Source organism: Leptodactylus fuscus, chromosome 10 (genome assembly GCF_031893055.1).
Source record: "Leptodactylus fuscus isolate aLepFus1 chromosome 10, aLepFus1.hap2, whole genome shotgun sequence".
NCBI classification, from domain to species: Eukaryota; Metazoa; Chordata; class Amphibia; order Anura; family Leptodactylidae; genus Leptodactylus; species Leptodactylus fuscus.
In genome coordinates, this window is record NC_134274.1 from 66,889,908 (window position 1) to 66,906,526 (window position 16,619).

Below are 16,619 nucleotides of genomic sequence, written 5' to 3' on the forward strand. Positions count from 1 at the left end.
AATAGGCAGAGGTTAGAGAAGGTGGCACAGACTCGATACAGTAATAATAGACAGAGGTTAGAGCAGGTGGCACAGACTCGGTACAGTAATAATAGGCAGAGGTTAGAACAGGTGGCACAGACTTGGTACAGTAATAATAGGCAGAGGTTAGAGCAGGTGGCACAGACTCAGTACAGTAATAATAGGTAGAGGATAGAGCAGGTGGCACAGACTCGGTACAGTAATAATAGGTAGAGGATAGAGCAGGTGGCACAGACTCGGTACAGTAATAATAGGCAGAGGTTAGAGCAGGTGGCACAGACTCAGTACAGTAATCCAGGCAGAGGATAGAGCAGGTGGCACAGACTCAGTACAGTAATAATAGGCAGAGGTTACAGCAGGTGGCACAAACTCAGTACAGTAATAATAGGCAGAGGTTAGAGCAGGTGGCACAGACTCGGTACAGTAATAATAGGCAGAGGTTAAAGCAGGTGTTACAGACTCAGTACAGTAATATAGGCAGAGGTTAGAGCAGGTGGCAAAGACTCGGTACAGTAATAATAGGTAGAGGTTAGAGCAGGTGGCACAGACTCAGTACAGTAATAATAGGCAGATGTTAGAGCAGGTGGCACAGACTCGGTACAGTAATAATAGGTAGAGGTCAGAGCAGGTGGCGCAGACTCAATACAGTAATATAGACAGAGGTTAGAGTAGGTGGCACAGACTCGGTACAGTAATAATAGGCAGAGGTTAGAGCAGGTGGCACAGACTCGGTACAGTAATAATAGGCAGAGGTTAGAACAGGTGGCACAGACTCGGTACAGTAATAATAGGCAGAGGTTAGAGCAGGTGGCACAGACTCGGTACAGTAATAATAGGTAGAGGATAGAGCAGGTGGAACAGACTCGGTACAGTAATAATAGGCAGAGGTTAGAGCAGGTGGCACAGACTCGGTACAGTAATAATAGGCAGAGGTTAGAGCAGGTGGCACAGACTCAGTACAGTAATCCAGGCAGAGGTTAGAACAGGTGGCACAGACTCGGTACAGTAATAATAGGTAGAGGTTAGAACAGGTGGCACAGACTCGGTACAGTAATAATAGACAGAGGTTAGAGCAGGTGGCACAGACTCGGTACAGTAATAATAGGTAGAGGTTAGAGCAGGTGGCACAGACTCGGTACAGTAATAATAGGCAGAGGTTAGAGCAGGTGGCACAGACTCGGTACAGTAATAATAGGCAGAGGTTAGAGCTGGTGGCACAGACTCGGTACAGTAATAATAGGCAGAGGTTAGAGCAGGTGGCACAGACTCAATACAGTAATCCAGGCTGAGGTTAGAGCAGGTGGTACAGACTCAGTAGAGTAATAATAGGCAGAGGTTAGAGAAGGTGGCACAGTCTCGGTACAGTAATAATAGGCAGAGGTTAGAACAGGTGGCACAGACTCGGTACAGTAATAATAGGTAGAGGATAGAGCAGGTGGCACAGACTCGGTACAGTAATAATAGGCAGAGGTTAGAGCAGGTGGCACGAACTCGGTACAGTAATAATAGATAGAGGTTAGAGAAGGTGGCACAGACTCGATACAGTAATCCAGGAGGAGGTTAGAGCAGGTGGCACAGACTCGGTACAGTAATAATAGGTAGAGGATAGAGCAGGTGGCACAGACTCGGTACAGTAATAATAGGCAGAGGTTAGAGCAGATGGCACAGACTCGGTACAGTAATAATAGGCAGAGGTTAGAGCAGGTGGCACAGACTCGGTACAGTAATAATAAGCAGAGGTTAGAGCAGGTGGCACAGACTCGGTACAGTAATAATAGGCAGAGGTTAGAGAAGGTGGCACAGACTCGATACAGTAATAATAGACAGAGGTTAGAGCAGGTGGCACAGACTCGGTACAGTAATAATAGGCAGAGGTTAGAACAGGTGGCACAGACTCGGTATAGTAATAATAGGCAGAGGTTAGAGCAGGTGGCACAGACTCAGTACAGTAATAATAGGTAGAGGATAGAGCAGGTGGCACAGACTCGGTACAGTAATAATAGGCAGAGGTTAGAGCAGGTGGCACAGACTCAGTACAGTAATAAAAGACAGAGGTTAGAGCAGGTGGCACAGACTCAGTACAGTAATCCAGGCAGAGGATAGAGCAGGTGGCCCAGACTCAGTACAGTAATAATAGGCAGAGGTTAGAGCAGGTGGCACAGACTCGGTACAGTAATAATAGGCAGAGGTTAGAGCAGGTGGCAAAGACTCGGTACAGTAATAATAGGTAGAGGTTAGAGCAGGTGGCACAGACTCAGTACAGTAATAATAGGCAGAGGTTAGAGCAGGTGGCACAGACTCGGTACAGTAATAATAGGTAGAGGTCAGAGCAGGTGGCGCAGACTCAATACAGTAATATAGACAGAGGTTAGAGTAGGTGGCACAAACTCGGTACAGTAATAATAGGCAGAGGTTAGCACAGGTGGCACAGACTCGGTACAGTAATAATAGGTAGAGGATAGAGCAGGTGGCACAGACTCGGTACAGTAATAATAGGCAGAGGTTAGAGCAGGTGGCACAGACTCGGTACAGTAATAATAGGCAGAGGTTAGAGCAGGTGGCACAGACTCAATACAGTTATCCAGGCAGAGGTCAGTGCAGGTGGTACAGACTCAGTACAGTAATAATAGGCAGAGGTTAGAGCAGGTGGCACAGTCTCGGTACAGTAATAATAGGCAGAGGTTAGAGCAGATGGTACAGACTCGGTACAGTAATAATAGGTAGAGGTTAGAGCAGGTGGCACAGACTCGGTACAGTAATAATAGGCAGAGGCTAGAGCAAGTGGCACAGACTCGGTACAGTAATAATAGGTAGAGGTTAGAGAAGGTGGCACAGACTCGATACAGTAATCCAGGAGGAGGTTAGAGCAGGTGGCACAGACTCGGTACAGTAATAATAGGTAGAGGATAGAGCAGGTGGCACAGACTCGGTACAGTAATAATAGGTAGAGGTCAGAGCAGGTGGCGCAGACTCAATACAGTAATATAGACAGAGGTTAGAGTAGGTGGCACAGACTCGGTACAGTAATATTAGGCAGAGGTTGGAGCAGGTGGCACAGACTCGGTATAGTAATAATAGGCAGAGGTTAGAACAGGTGGCACAGACTCGGTACAGTAATAATAGGCAGAGGTTAGAGCAGGTGGCACAGACTCGGTACAGTTATAATAGGCAGAGGTTAGAGCTGGTGGCACAGACTCGGTACAGTAATAATAGGCAGAGGTTAGAGCAGGTGGCACAGACTCAATACAGTAATCCAGGCAGAGGTTAGAGCAGGTGGTACAGACTCAGTACAGTAATAATAGGCAGAGGTTAGGGAAGGTGGCACAGTCTCGGTACAGTAATAATAGGCAGAGGTTAGAGCAGGTGGAACAGACTCGGTACAGTAATAATAGGCAGAGGTTACAGCAGGTGGCACAGACTCGGTACAGTAATAATAGGCAGAGGTTAGAGCAGGTGGCACAGACTCGGTACAGTAATAATAGGCAGAGGTTAGAGCAGGTGGCACAGACTCGGTACAGTAATAATAGGTAGAGGTTAGAGAAGGTGGCACAGACTCGATACAGTAATCCAGGAGGAGGTTAGAGCAGTTGGCACAGACTCGGTACAGTAATAATAGGTAGAGGATAGAGCAGGTGGCACAGACTCGGTACAGTAATAATAGGTAGAGGTCAGAGCAGGTGGCTTAGACTCAATACAGTAATATAGACAGAGGTTAGAGTAGGTGGCACAGACTCGGTACAGTAATAATAGGCAGAGGTTGGAGCAGGTGGCACAGACTCGGTACAGTAATAATAGGCAGAGGTTAGAGCAGGTGGCACAGACTCGGTACAGTAATAATAGGCAGAGGTTAGAGCAGGTGGCACAGACTCAGTACAGTAATCCAGGCAGAGGTTAGAACAGGTGGCACAGACTCGGTACAGTAATAATAGGTAGAGGTTAGAGCAGGTGGCACAGACTCGGTACAGTAATAATAGGCAGAGGTTAGAGCTGGTGGCACAGACTCGGTACAGTAATAATAGGCAGAGGTTAGAGCTGGTGGCACAGACTCGGTACAGTAATAATAGGCAGAGGTTAGAGCAGGTGGCACAGACTCAATACAGTAATCCAGGCAGAGGTTAGAGCAGGTGGCACAGACTCGGTACAGTAATAATAGGTAGAGGTTAGAGAAGGTGGCACAGACTCGATACAGTAATCCAGGAGGAGGTTAGAGCAGGTGGCACAGACTCGGTACAGTAATAATAGGTAGAGGATAGAGCAGGTGGCACAGACTCGGTACAGTAATAATAGGCAGAGGTTAGAGCAGGTGGCACAGACTCGGTACAGTAATAATAGACAGAGGTTAGAGCAGGTGGCACAGACTCGGTACAGTAATAATAGGTAGAGGTTAGAGCAGGTGGCACAGACTCGGTACAGTAATAATAGGCAGAGGTTAGAGCAGGTGGCACAGACTCGGTACAGTAATAATAGGCAGAGGTTAGAGCTGGTGGCACAGACTCGGTACAGTAATAATAGGCAGAGGTTAGAGCAGGTGGCACAGACTCAATACAGTAATCCAGGCTGAGGTTAGAGCAGGTGGTACAGACTCAGTAGAGTAATAATAGGCAGAGGTTAGAGAAGGTGGCACAGTCTCGGTACAGTAATAATAGGCAGAGGTTAGAACAGGTGGCACAGACTCGGTACAGTAATAATAGGTAGAGGATAGAGCAGGTGGCACAGACTCGGTACAGTAATAATAGGCAGAGGTTAGAGCAGGTGGCACGAACTCGGTACAGTAATAATAGATAGAGGTTAGAGAAGGTGGCACAGACTCGATACAGTAATCCAGGAGGAGGTTAGAGCAGGTGGCACAGACTCGGTACAGTAATAATAGGTAGAGGATAGAGCAGGTGGCACAGACTCGGTACAGTAATAATAGGCAGAGGTTAGAGCAGATGGCACAGACTCGGTACAGTAATAATAGGCAGAGGTTAGAGCAGGTGGCACAGACTCGGTACAGTAATAATAAGCAGAGGTTAGAGCAGGTGGCACAGACTCGGTACAGTAATAATAGGCAGAGGTTAGAGAAGGTGGCACAGACTCGATACAGTAATAATAGACAGAGGTTAGAGCAGGTGGCACAGACTCGGTACAGTAATAATAGGCAGAGGTTAGAACAGGTGGCACAGACTCGGTATAGTAATAATAGGCAGAGGTTAGAGCAGGTGGCACAGACTCGGTACAGTAATAATAGGTAGAGGATAGAGCAGGTGGCACAGACTCGGTACAGTAATAATAGGCAGAGGTTAGAGCAGGTGGCACAGACTCAGTACAGTAATAAAAGACAGAGGTTAGAGCAGGTGGCACAGACTCAGTACAGTAATCCAGGCAGAGGATAGAGCAGGTGGCCCAGACTCAGTACAGTAATAATAGGCAGAGGTTAGAGCAGGTGGCACAGACTCGGTACAGTAATAATAGGCAGAGGTTAGAGCAGGTGGCAAAGACTCGGTACAGTAATAATAGGTAGAGGTTAGAGCAGGTGGCACAGACTCAGTACAGTAATAATAGGCAGAGGTTAGAGCAGGTGGCACAGACTCGGTACAGTAATAATAGGTAGAGGTCAGAGCAGGTGGCGCAGACTCAATACAGTAATATAGACAGAGGTTAGAGTAGGTGGCACAAACTCGGTACAGTAATAATAGGCAGAGGTTAGCACAGGTGGCACAGACTCGGTACAGTAATAATAGGTAGAGGATAGAGCAGGTGGCACAGACTCGGTACAGTAATAATAGGCAGAGGTTAGAGCAGGTGGCACAGACTCGGTACAGTAATAATAGGCAGAGGTTAGAGCAGGTGGCACAGACTCAATACAGTTATCCAGGCAGAGGTCAGTGCAGGTGGTACAGACTCAGTACAGTAATAATAGGCAGAGGTTAGAGCAGGTGGCACAGTCTCGGTACAGTAATAATAGGCAGAGGTTAGAGCAGATGGTACAGACTCGGTACAGTAATAATAGGTAGAGGTTAGAGCAGGTGGCACAGACTCGGTACAGTAATAATAGGCAGAGGCTAGAGCAAGTGGCACAGACTCGGTACAGTAATAATAGGTAGAGGTTAGAGAAGGTGGCACAGACTCGATACAGTAATCCAGGAGGAGGTTAGAGCAGGTGGCACAGACTCGGTACAGTAATAATAGGTAGAGGATAGAGCAGGTGGCACAGACTCGGTACAGTAATAATAGGTAGAGGTCAGAGCAGGTGGCGCAGACTCAATACAGTAATATAGACAGAGGTTAGAGTAGGTGGCACAGACTCGGTACAGTAATATTAGGCAGAGGTTGGAGCAGGTGGCACAGACTCGGTATAGTAATAATAGGCAGAGGTTAGAACAGGTGGCACAGACTCGGTACAGTAATAATAGGCAGAGGTTAGAGCAGGTGGCACAGACTCGGTACAGTTATAATAGGCAGAGGTTAGAGCTGGTGGCACAGACTCGGTACAGTAATAATAGGCAGAGGTTAGAGCAGGTGGCACAGACTCAATACAGTAATCCAGGCAGAGGTTAGAGCAGGTGGTACAGACTCAGTACAGTAATAATAGGCAGAGGTTAGGGAAGGTGGCACAGTCTCGGTACAGTAATAATAGGCAGAGGTTAGAGCAGGTGGAACAGACTCGGTACAGTAATAATAGGCAGAGGTTACAGCAGGTGGCACAGACTCGGTACAGTAATAATAGGCAGAGGTTAGAGCAGGTGGCACAGACTCGGTACAGTAATAATAGGCAGAGGTTAGAGCAGGTGGCACAGACTCGGTACAGTAATAATAGGTAGAGGTTAGAGAAGGTGGCACAGACTCGATACAGTAATCCAGGAGGAGGTTAGAGCAGTTGGCACAGACTCGGTACAGTAATAATAGGTAGAGGATAGAGCAGGTGGCACAGACTCGGTACAGTAATAATAGGTAGAGGTCAGAGCAGGTGGCTTAGACTCAATACAGTAATATAGACAGAGGTTAGAGTAGGTGGCACAGACTCGGTACAGTAATAATAGGCAGAGGTTGGAGCAGGTGGCACAGACTCGGTACAGTAATAATAGGCAGAGGTTAGAGCAGGTGGCACAGACTCGGTACAGTAATAATAGGCAGAGGTTAGAGCAGGTGGCACAGACTCAGTACAGTAATCCAGGCAGAGGTTAGAACAGGTGGCACAGACTCGGTACAGTAATAATAGGTAGAGGTTAGAGCAGGTGGCACAGACTCGGTACAGTAATAATAGGCAGAGGTTAGAGCTGGTGGCACAGACTCGGTACAGTAATAATAGGCAGAGGTTAGAGCTGGTGGCACAGACTCGGTACAGTAATAATAGGCAGAGGTTAGAGCAGGTGGCACAGACTCAATACAGTAATCCAGGCAGAGGTTAGAGCAGGTGGCACAGACTCGGTACAGTAATAATAGGTAGAGGTTAGAGAAGGTGGCACAGACTCGATACAGTAATCCAGGAGGAGGTTAGAGCAGGTGGCACAGACTCGGTACAGTAATAATAGGTAGAGGATAGAGCAGGTGGCACAGACTCGGTACAGTAATAATAGGTAGAGGTCAGAGCAGGTGGCGCAGACTCAATACAGTAATATAGACAGAGGTTAGAGTAGGTGGCACAGACTCGGTACAGTAATAATAGGCAGAGGTTAGAGCAGGTGGCACAGACTCGGTACAGTAATAATAGGCAGAGGTTAGAGCAGGTGACACAGACTCAGTACAGTAATCCAGGCAGAGGTTAGAACAGGTGGCACAGACTCGGTACAGTAATAATAGGCAGAGGTTAGAGCAGGTGGCACAGACTCAGTACAGTAATCCAGGCAGAGGTTAGAACAGGTGGCACAGACTCGGTACAGTAATAATAGGTAGAGGTTAGAGCAGGTGGCACAGACTCGGTACAGTAATAATAGGCAGAGGTTAGAGCAGGTGGCACAGACTCGGTACAGTAATAATAGGCAGAGGTTAGAGCAGGTGGCACAGACTCGGTACAGTAATAATAGGTAGAGGTTAGAGAAGGTGGCACAGACTCGATACAGTAATAATAGGCAGAGGTTAGAGCAGGTGGCACAGACTCGGTACAGTAATAATAGGTAGAGGTCAGAGCAAATGGCGCAGACTCAATACAGTAATATAGACAGAGGTTAGAGTAGGTGGCACAGACTCGGTACAGTAATAATAGGCAGAGGTTGGAGCAGGTGGCACAGACTCGGTACAGTAATAATAGGCAGAGGTTAGAACAGGTGGCACAGACTCGGTACAGTAATAATAGGCAGAGGTTAGAGCAGGTGGCACAGACTCCGTACAGTAATCCAGGCAGAGGTTAGAGCAGGTGGTACAGACTCAGTACAGTAATAATAGGCAGAGGTTAGAGAAGGTGGCACAGTCTCGGTACAGTAATAATAGGCAGAGGTTAGAGCAGGTGGCACAGACTCGGTACAGTAATAATAGGCAGAGGTTAGAGCAGGTGGCACAGACTCGGTACAGTAATAATAGGCAGAGGTTAGAGCAGGTGGCACAGACTCGGTACAGTAATAATAGGCAGAGGTTAGAGCAGGTGGCACAGACTCAGTACAGTAATCCAGGCAGAGGTTAGAACAGGTGGCACAGACTCGGTACAGTAATAATAGGCAGAGGTTAGAGCAGGTGGCACAGACTCAGTACAGTAATCCAGGCAGAGGTTAGAACAGGTGGCACAGACTCGGTACAGTAATAATAGGTAGAGGTTAGAGCAGGTGGCACAGACTCGGTACAGTAATAATAGGCAGAGGTTAGAGCAGGTGGCACAGACTCGGTACAGTAATAATAGGCAGAGGTTAGAGCAGGTGGCACAGACTCGGTACAGTAATAATAGGTAGAGGTTAGAGAAGGTGGCACAGACTCGATACAGTAATCCAGGAGGAGGTTAGAGCAGGTGGCACAGACTCGGTACAGTAATAATAGGTAGAGGTCAGAGCAGGTGGCGCAGACTCAATACAGTAATATAGACAGAGGTTAGAGTAGGTGGCACAGACTCGGTACAGTAATAATAGGCAGAGGTTGGAGCAGGTGGCACAGACTCGGTACAGTAATAATAGGCAGAGGTTAGAACAGGTGGCACAGACTCGGTACAGTAATAATAGGCAGAGGTTAGAGCAGGTGGCACAGACTCGGTACAGTAATAATAGGCAGAGGTTAGAGCTGGTGGCACAGACTCGGTACAGTAAGAATAGGCAGAGGTTAGAGCAGGTGGCACAGACTCAATACAGTAATCCAGGCAGAGGTTAGAGCAGGTGGTACAGACTCAGTACAGTAATAATAGGCAGAGGTTAGAGAAGGTGGCACAGTCTCGGTACAGTAATAATAGGCAGAGGTTAGAGCAGGTGGCACAGACTCGGTACAGTAATAATAGGCAGAGGTTAGAGCAGGTGGCACAGACTCGGTACAGTAATAATAGGCAGAGGTTAGAGCAGGTGGCACAGACTCGGTACAGTAATAATAGGCAGAGGTTAGAGCAGGTGGCACAGACTCAGTACAGTAATCCAGGCAGAGGTTAGAACAGGTGGCACAGACTCGGTACAGTAATAATAGGCAGAGGTTAGAGCAGGTGGCACAGACTCAGTACAGTAATCCAGGCAGAGGTTAGAACAGGTGGCACAGACTCGGTACAGTAAAAATAGGTAGAGGTTAGAGCAGGTGGCACAGACTCGGTACAGTAATAATAGGCAGAGGTTAGAGCAGGTGGCACAGACTCGGTACAGTAATAATAGGCAGAGGTTAGAGCTGGTGGCACAGACTCGGCACAGTAATAATAGGCAGAGGTTAGAGCAGGTGGCACAGACTCAATACAGTAATCCAGGCAGAGGTTAGAGCAGGTGGTACAGACTCAGTACAGTAATAATAGGCAGAGGTTAGAGAAGGTGGCACAGTCTCGGTACAGTAATAATAGGCAGAGGTTAGAGCAGGTGGCACAGACTCGGTACAGTAATAATAGGTAGAGGTTAGAGAAGGTGGCACAGACTCGATACAGTAATCCAGGAGGAGGTTAGAGCAGGTGGCACAGACTCGGTACAGTAATAATAGGTAGAGGATAGAGCAGGTGGCACAGACTCGGTACAGTAATAATAGGTAGAGGTCAGAGCAGGTGGCGCAGACTCAATACAGTAATATAGACAGAGGTTAGAGTAGGTGGCACAGACTCGGTACAGTAATAATAGGCAGAGGATAGAGCAGGTGGCACAGACTCGGTACAGTAATAATAGGTAGAGGTCAGAGCAGGTGGCGCAGACTCAATACAGTAATATAGACAGAGGTTAGAGTAGGTGGCACAGACTCGGTACAGTAATAATAGGCAGAGGTTGGAGCAGGTGGCACAGACTCGGTACAGTAATAATAGGCAGAGGTTAGAACAGGTGGCACAGACTCGGTACAGTAATAATAGGCAGAGGTTAGAGCAGGTGGCACAGACTCGGTACAGTAATAATAGGCAGAGGTTAGAGCTGGTGGCACAGACTCGGTACAGTAAGAATAGGCAGAGGTTAGAGCAGGTGGCACAGACTCAATACAGTAATCCAGGCAGAGGTTAGAGCAGGTGGTACAGACTCAGTACAGTAATAATAGGCAGAGGTTAGAGAAGGTGGCACAGTCTCGGTACAGTAATAATAGGCAGAGGTTAGAGCAGGTGGCACAGACTCGGTACAGTAATAATAGGCAGAGGTTAGAGCAGGTGGCACAGACTCGGTACAGTAATAATAGGCAGAGGTTAGAGCAGGTGGCACAGACTCGGTACAGTAATAATAGGCAGAGGTTAGAGCAGGTGGCACAGACTCAGTACAGTAATCCAGGCAGAGGTTAGAACAGGTGGCACAGACTCGGTACAGTAATAATAGGCAGAGGTTAGAGCAGGTGGCACAGACTCAGTACAGTAATCCAGGCAGAGGTTAGAACAGGTGGCACAGACTCGGTACAGTAAAAATAGGTAGAGGTTAGAGCAGGTGGCACAGACTCGGTACAGTAATAATAGGCAGAGGTTAGAGCAGGTGGCACAGACTCGGTACAGTAATAATAGGCAGAGGTTAGAGCTGGTGGCACAGACTCGGCACAGTAATAATAGGCAGAGGTTAGAGCAGGTGGCACAGACTCAATACAGTAATCCAGGCAGAGGTTAGAGCAGGTGGTACAGACTCAGTACAGTAATAATAGGCAGAGGTTAGAGAAGGTGGCACAGTCTCGGTACAGTAATAATAGGCAGAGGTTAGAGCAGGTGGCACAGACTCGGTACAGTAATAATAGGTAGAGGTTAGAGAAGGTGGCACAGACTCGATACAGTAATCCAGGAGGAGGTTAGAGCAGGTGGCACAGACTCGGTACAGTAATAATAGGTAGAGGATAGAGCAGGTGGCACAGACTCGGTACAGTAATAATAGGTAGAGGTCAGAGCAGGTGGCGCAGACTCAATACAGTAATATAGACAGAGGTTAGAGTAGGTGGCACAGACTCGGTACAGTAATAATAGGCAGAGGATAGAGCAGGTGGCACAGACTCGGTACAGTAATAATAGGCAGAGGTTAGAGCAGGTGGCACAGACTCAGTACAGTAATCCAGGCAGAGGTTAGAACAGGTGGCACAGACTCGGTACAGTAATAATAGGCAGAGGTTAGAGCAGGTGGCACAGACTCAGTACAGTAATCCAGGCAGAGGTTAGAACAGGTGGCACAGACTCGGTACAGTAATAATAGGTAGAGGTTAGAGCAGGTGGCACAGACTCGGTACAGTAATAATAGGCAGAGGTTAGAGCAGGTGGCACAGACTCGGTACAGTAATAATAGGCAGAGGTTAGAGCTGGTGGCACAGACTCGGTACAGTAATAATAGGCAGAGGTTAGAGCAGGTGGTACAGACTCAATACAGTAATCCAGGCAGAGGTTAGAGCAGGTGGTACAGACTCAGTACAGTAATAATAGGCAGAGGTTAGAGAAGGTGGCACAGTCTCGGTACAGTAATAATAGGCAGAGGTTAGAGCAGGTGGCACAGACTCGGTACAGTAATAATAGGTAGAGGTTAGAGAAGGTGGCACAGACTCGGTACAGTAATAATAGGTAGAGGTCAGAGCAGGTGGCGCAGACTCAAAACAGTAATATAGACAGAGGTTAGAGTAGGTGGCACAGACTCGGTACAGTAATAATAGGCAGAGGTTGGAGGAGGTGGCACAGACTCGGTACAGTAATAATAGGCAGAGGTTAGAACAGGTGGCACAGACTCGGTACAGTAATAATAGGCAGAGGTTAGAGCAGGTGGCACAGACTCGGTACAGTAATAATAGGCAGAGGTTAGAGCTGGTGGCACAGACTCGGTACAGTAAGAATAGGCAGAGGTTAGAGCAGGTGGCACAGACTCAATACAGTAATCCAGGCAGAGGTTAGAGCAGGTGGTACAGACTCAGTACAGTAATAATAGGCAGAGGTTAGAGAAGGTGGCACAGTCTCAGTACAGTAATAATAGGCAGAGGTTAGAGCAGGTGGCACAGACTCGGTACAGTAATAATAGGCAGAGGTTAGAGCAGGTGGCACAGACTCGGTACAGTAATAATAGGCAGAGGTTAGAGCAGGTGGCACAGACTCGGTACAGTAATAATAGGCAGAGGTTAGAGCAGGTGGCACAGACTCAGTAAAGTAATCCAGGCAGAGGTTAGAACAGGTGGCACAGACTCGGTACAGTAATAATAGGTAGAGGTTAGAGCAGGTGGCACAGACTCGGTACAGTAATAATAGGCAGAGGTTAGAGCAGGTGGCACAGACTCGGTACAGTAATAATAGGCAGAGGTTAGAGCAGGTGGCACAGACTCAATACAGTAATCCAGGCAGAGGTTAGAGCAGGTGGTACAGACTCAGTACAGTAATAATAGGCAGAGGTTAGAGAAGGTGGCACAGTCTCGGTACAGTAATAATAGGCAGAGGTTAGAGCAGGTGGCACAGACTCGGTACAGTAATAATAGGCAGAGGTTAGAGCAGGTGGTACAGACTCGGTACAGTAATAATAGGCAGAGGTTAGAGCAGGTGGCACAGACTCGGTACAGTAATAATAGGTAGAGGATAGAGCAGGTGGCACACACTCGGTACAGTAATAATAGGCAGAGGTTAGAGCAGGTGGCACAGACTCGGTACAGTAATAATAGGCAGAGGTTAGAGCAGGTGGCACAGACTCGGTACAGTATTAATAGGCAGAGGTTAGAGCAGGTGGCACAGACTCGGTACAGTAATAATAGGTAGAGTTTAGAGCAGGTGGCACAGACTCGGTACAGTAATAATAGGCAGAGGTTAGAGCAGGTGGCACAGACTCGGTACAGTAATAATAGGTAGAGTTTAGAGCAGGTGGCACAGACTCGGTACAGTAATAATAGGCAGAGGTTAGAGCAGGTGGCACAGACTCGGTACAGTAATAATAGGCAGAGGTTAGAGCAGGTGGCACAGACTAGGTACAGTAATAATAGGCAGAGGTTAGAGCAGGTGGCACAGACTCGGTACAGTAATAATAGGTAGAGGTTAGAGCAGGTGGCACAGACTCGATACAGTAATAATAGGCAGAGGTTAGAGCAGGTGGCACAGACTCAATCAGTAATCCAGGCAGAGGTCAGAGCAGGTGGCACAGACTCAGTACAGTAATAATAGGCAGAGGTTAGAGCAGGTGGCACAGACTCGGTACAGTAATAATAGGTAGAGGTTAGAGCAGGTGGCACAGACTCGGTGCAGTAAAAATAGGCAGAGGTTAGAGCAGGTGGCACAGACTCAATACAGTAATCCAGGAGGAGGTCAGAGCAGGTGACACAGACTCGGTACAGTAATAATAGGCAGAGGTTAGAGCAGGTGGCACAGACTCGATACAGTATTAATAGGTAGAGGTTAGAGCAGGAGGCACAGACTCGGTAGAGTAATAACAGGTAGAGGTTACAGCAGGTGGCACAAACTCGGTACAGTAATAATAAGCAGAGGTTAGAGCAGGTGGCACAGACTCGGTACAGTAATAATAGGCACAGGTTAGAGCAGGTGGCACAGACTCGGTACAGTAATAATAGGTAGAGGTTAGAGCAGGTGGCACAGACTCGGTACAGTAATAATAGGCAGAGGTTAGAGCAGGTGGCACAGACTCGGTACAGTAATAATAGGCAGAGGTTAGAGCTGGTGGCACAGACTCGGTACAGTAATAATAGGCAGAGGTTAGAGCAGGTGGCACAGACTCAATACAGTAATCCAGGCTGAGGTTAGAGCAGGTGGTACAGACTCAGTAGAGTAATAATAGGCAGAGGTTAGAGAAGGTGGCACAGTCTCGGTACAGTAATAATAGGCAGAGGTTAGAACAGGTGGCACAGACTCGGTACAGTAATAATAGGTAGAGGATAGAGCAGGTGGCACAGACTCGGTACAGTAATAATAGGCAGAGGTTAGAGCAGGTGGCACGAACTCGGTACAGTAATAATAGATAGAGGTTAGAGAAGGTGGCACAGACTCGATACAGTAATCCAGGAGGAGGTTAGAGCAGGTGGCACAGACTCGGTACAGTAATAATAGGTAGAGGATAGAGCAGGTGGCACAGACTCGGTACAGTAATAATAGGCAGAGGTTAGAGCAGATGGCACAGACTCGGTACAGTAATAATAGGCAGAGGTTAGAGCAGGTGGCACAGACTCGGTACAGTAATAATAAGCAGAGGTTAGAGCAGGTGGCACAGACTCGGTACAGTAATAATAGGCAGAGGTTAGAGAAGGTGGCACAGACTCGATACAGTAATAATAGACAGAGGTTAGAGCAGGTGGCACAGACTCGGTACAGTAATAATAGGCAGAGGTTAGAACAGGTGGCACAGACTCGGTATAGTAATAATAGGCAGAGGTTAGAGCAGGTGGCACAGACTCGGTACAGTAATAATAGGTAGAGGATAGAGCAGGTGGCACAGACTCGGTACAGTAATAATAGGCAGAGGTTAGAGCAGGTGGCACAGACTCAGTACAGTAATAAAAGACAGAGGTTAGAGCAGGTGGCACAGACTCAGTACAGTAATCCAGGCAGAGGATAGAGCAGGTGGCCCAGACTCAGTACAGTAATAATAGGCAGAGGTTAGAGCAGGTGGCACAGACTCGGTACAGTAATAATAGGCAGAGGTTAGAGCAGGTGGCAAAGACTCGGTACAGTAATAATAGGTAGAGGTTAGAGCAGGTGGCACAGACTCAGTACAGTAATAATAGGCAGAGGTTAGAGCAGGTGGCACAGACTCGGTACAGTAATAATAGGTAGAGGTCAGAGCAGGTGGCGCAGACTCAATACAGTAATATAGACAGAGGTTAGAGTAGGTGGCACAAACTCGGTACAGTAATAATAGGCAGAGGTTAGCACAGGTGGCACAGACTCGGTACAGTAATAATAGGTAGAGGATAGAGCAGGTGGCACAGACTCGGTACAGTAATAATAGGCAGAGGTTAGAGCAGGTGGCACAGACTCGGTACAGTAATAATAGGCAGAGGTTAGAGCAGGTGGCACAGACTCAATACAGTTATCCAGGCAGAGGTCAGTGCAGGTGGTACAGACTCAGTACAGTAATAATAGGCAGAGGTTAGAGCAGGTGGCACAGTCTCGGTACAGTAATAATAGGCAGAGGTTAGAGCAGATGGTACAGACTCGGTACAGTAATAATAGGTAGAGGTTAGAGCAGGTGGCACAGACTCGGTACAGTAATAATAGGCAGAGGCTAGAGCAAGTGGCACAGACTCGGTACAGTAATAATAGGTAGAGGTTAGAGAAGGTGGCACAGACTCGATACAGTAATCCAGGAGGAGGTTAGAGCAGGTGGCACAGACTCGGTACAGTAATAATAGGTAGAGGATAGAGCAGGTGGCACAGACTCGGTACAGTAATAATAGGTAGAGGTCAGAGCAGGTGGCGCAGACTCAATACAGTAATATAGACAGAGGTTAGAGTAGGTGGCACAGACTCGGTACAGTAATATTAGGCAGAGGTTGGAGCAGGTGGCACAGACTCGGTATAGTAATAATAGGCAGAGGTTAGAACAGGTGGCACAGACTCGGTACAGTAATAATAGGCAGAGGTTAGAGCAGGTGGCACAGACTCGGTACAGTTATAATAGGCAGAGGTTAGAGCTGGTGGCACAGACTCGGTACAGTAATAATAGGCAGAGGTTAGAGCAGGTGGCACAGACTCAATACAGTAATCCAGGCAGAGGTTAGAGCAGGTGGTACAGACTCAGTACAGTAATAATAGGCAGAGGTTAGGGAAGGTGGCACAGTCTCGGTACAGTAATAATAGGCAGAGGTTAGAGCAGGTGGAACAGACTCGGTACAGTAATAATAGGCAGAGGTTACAGCAGGTGGCACAGACTCGGTACAGTAATAATAGGCAGAGGTTAGAGCAGGTGGCACAGACTCGGTACAGTAATAATAGGCAGAGGTTAGAGCAGGTGGCACAGACTCGGTACAGTAATAATAGGTAGAGGTTAGAGAAGGTGGCACAGACTCGATACAGTAATCCAGGAGGAGGTTAGAGCAGTTGGCACAGACTCGGTACAGTAATAATAGGTAGAGGATAGAGCAGGTGGCACAGACTCGGTACA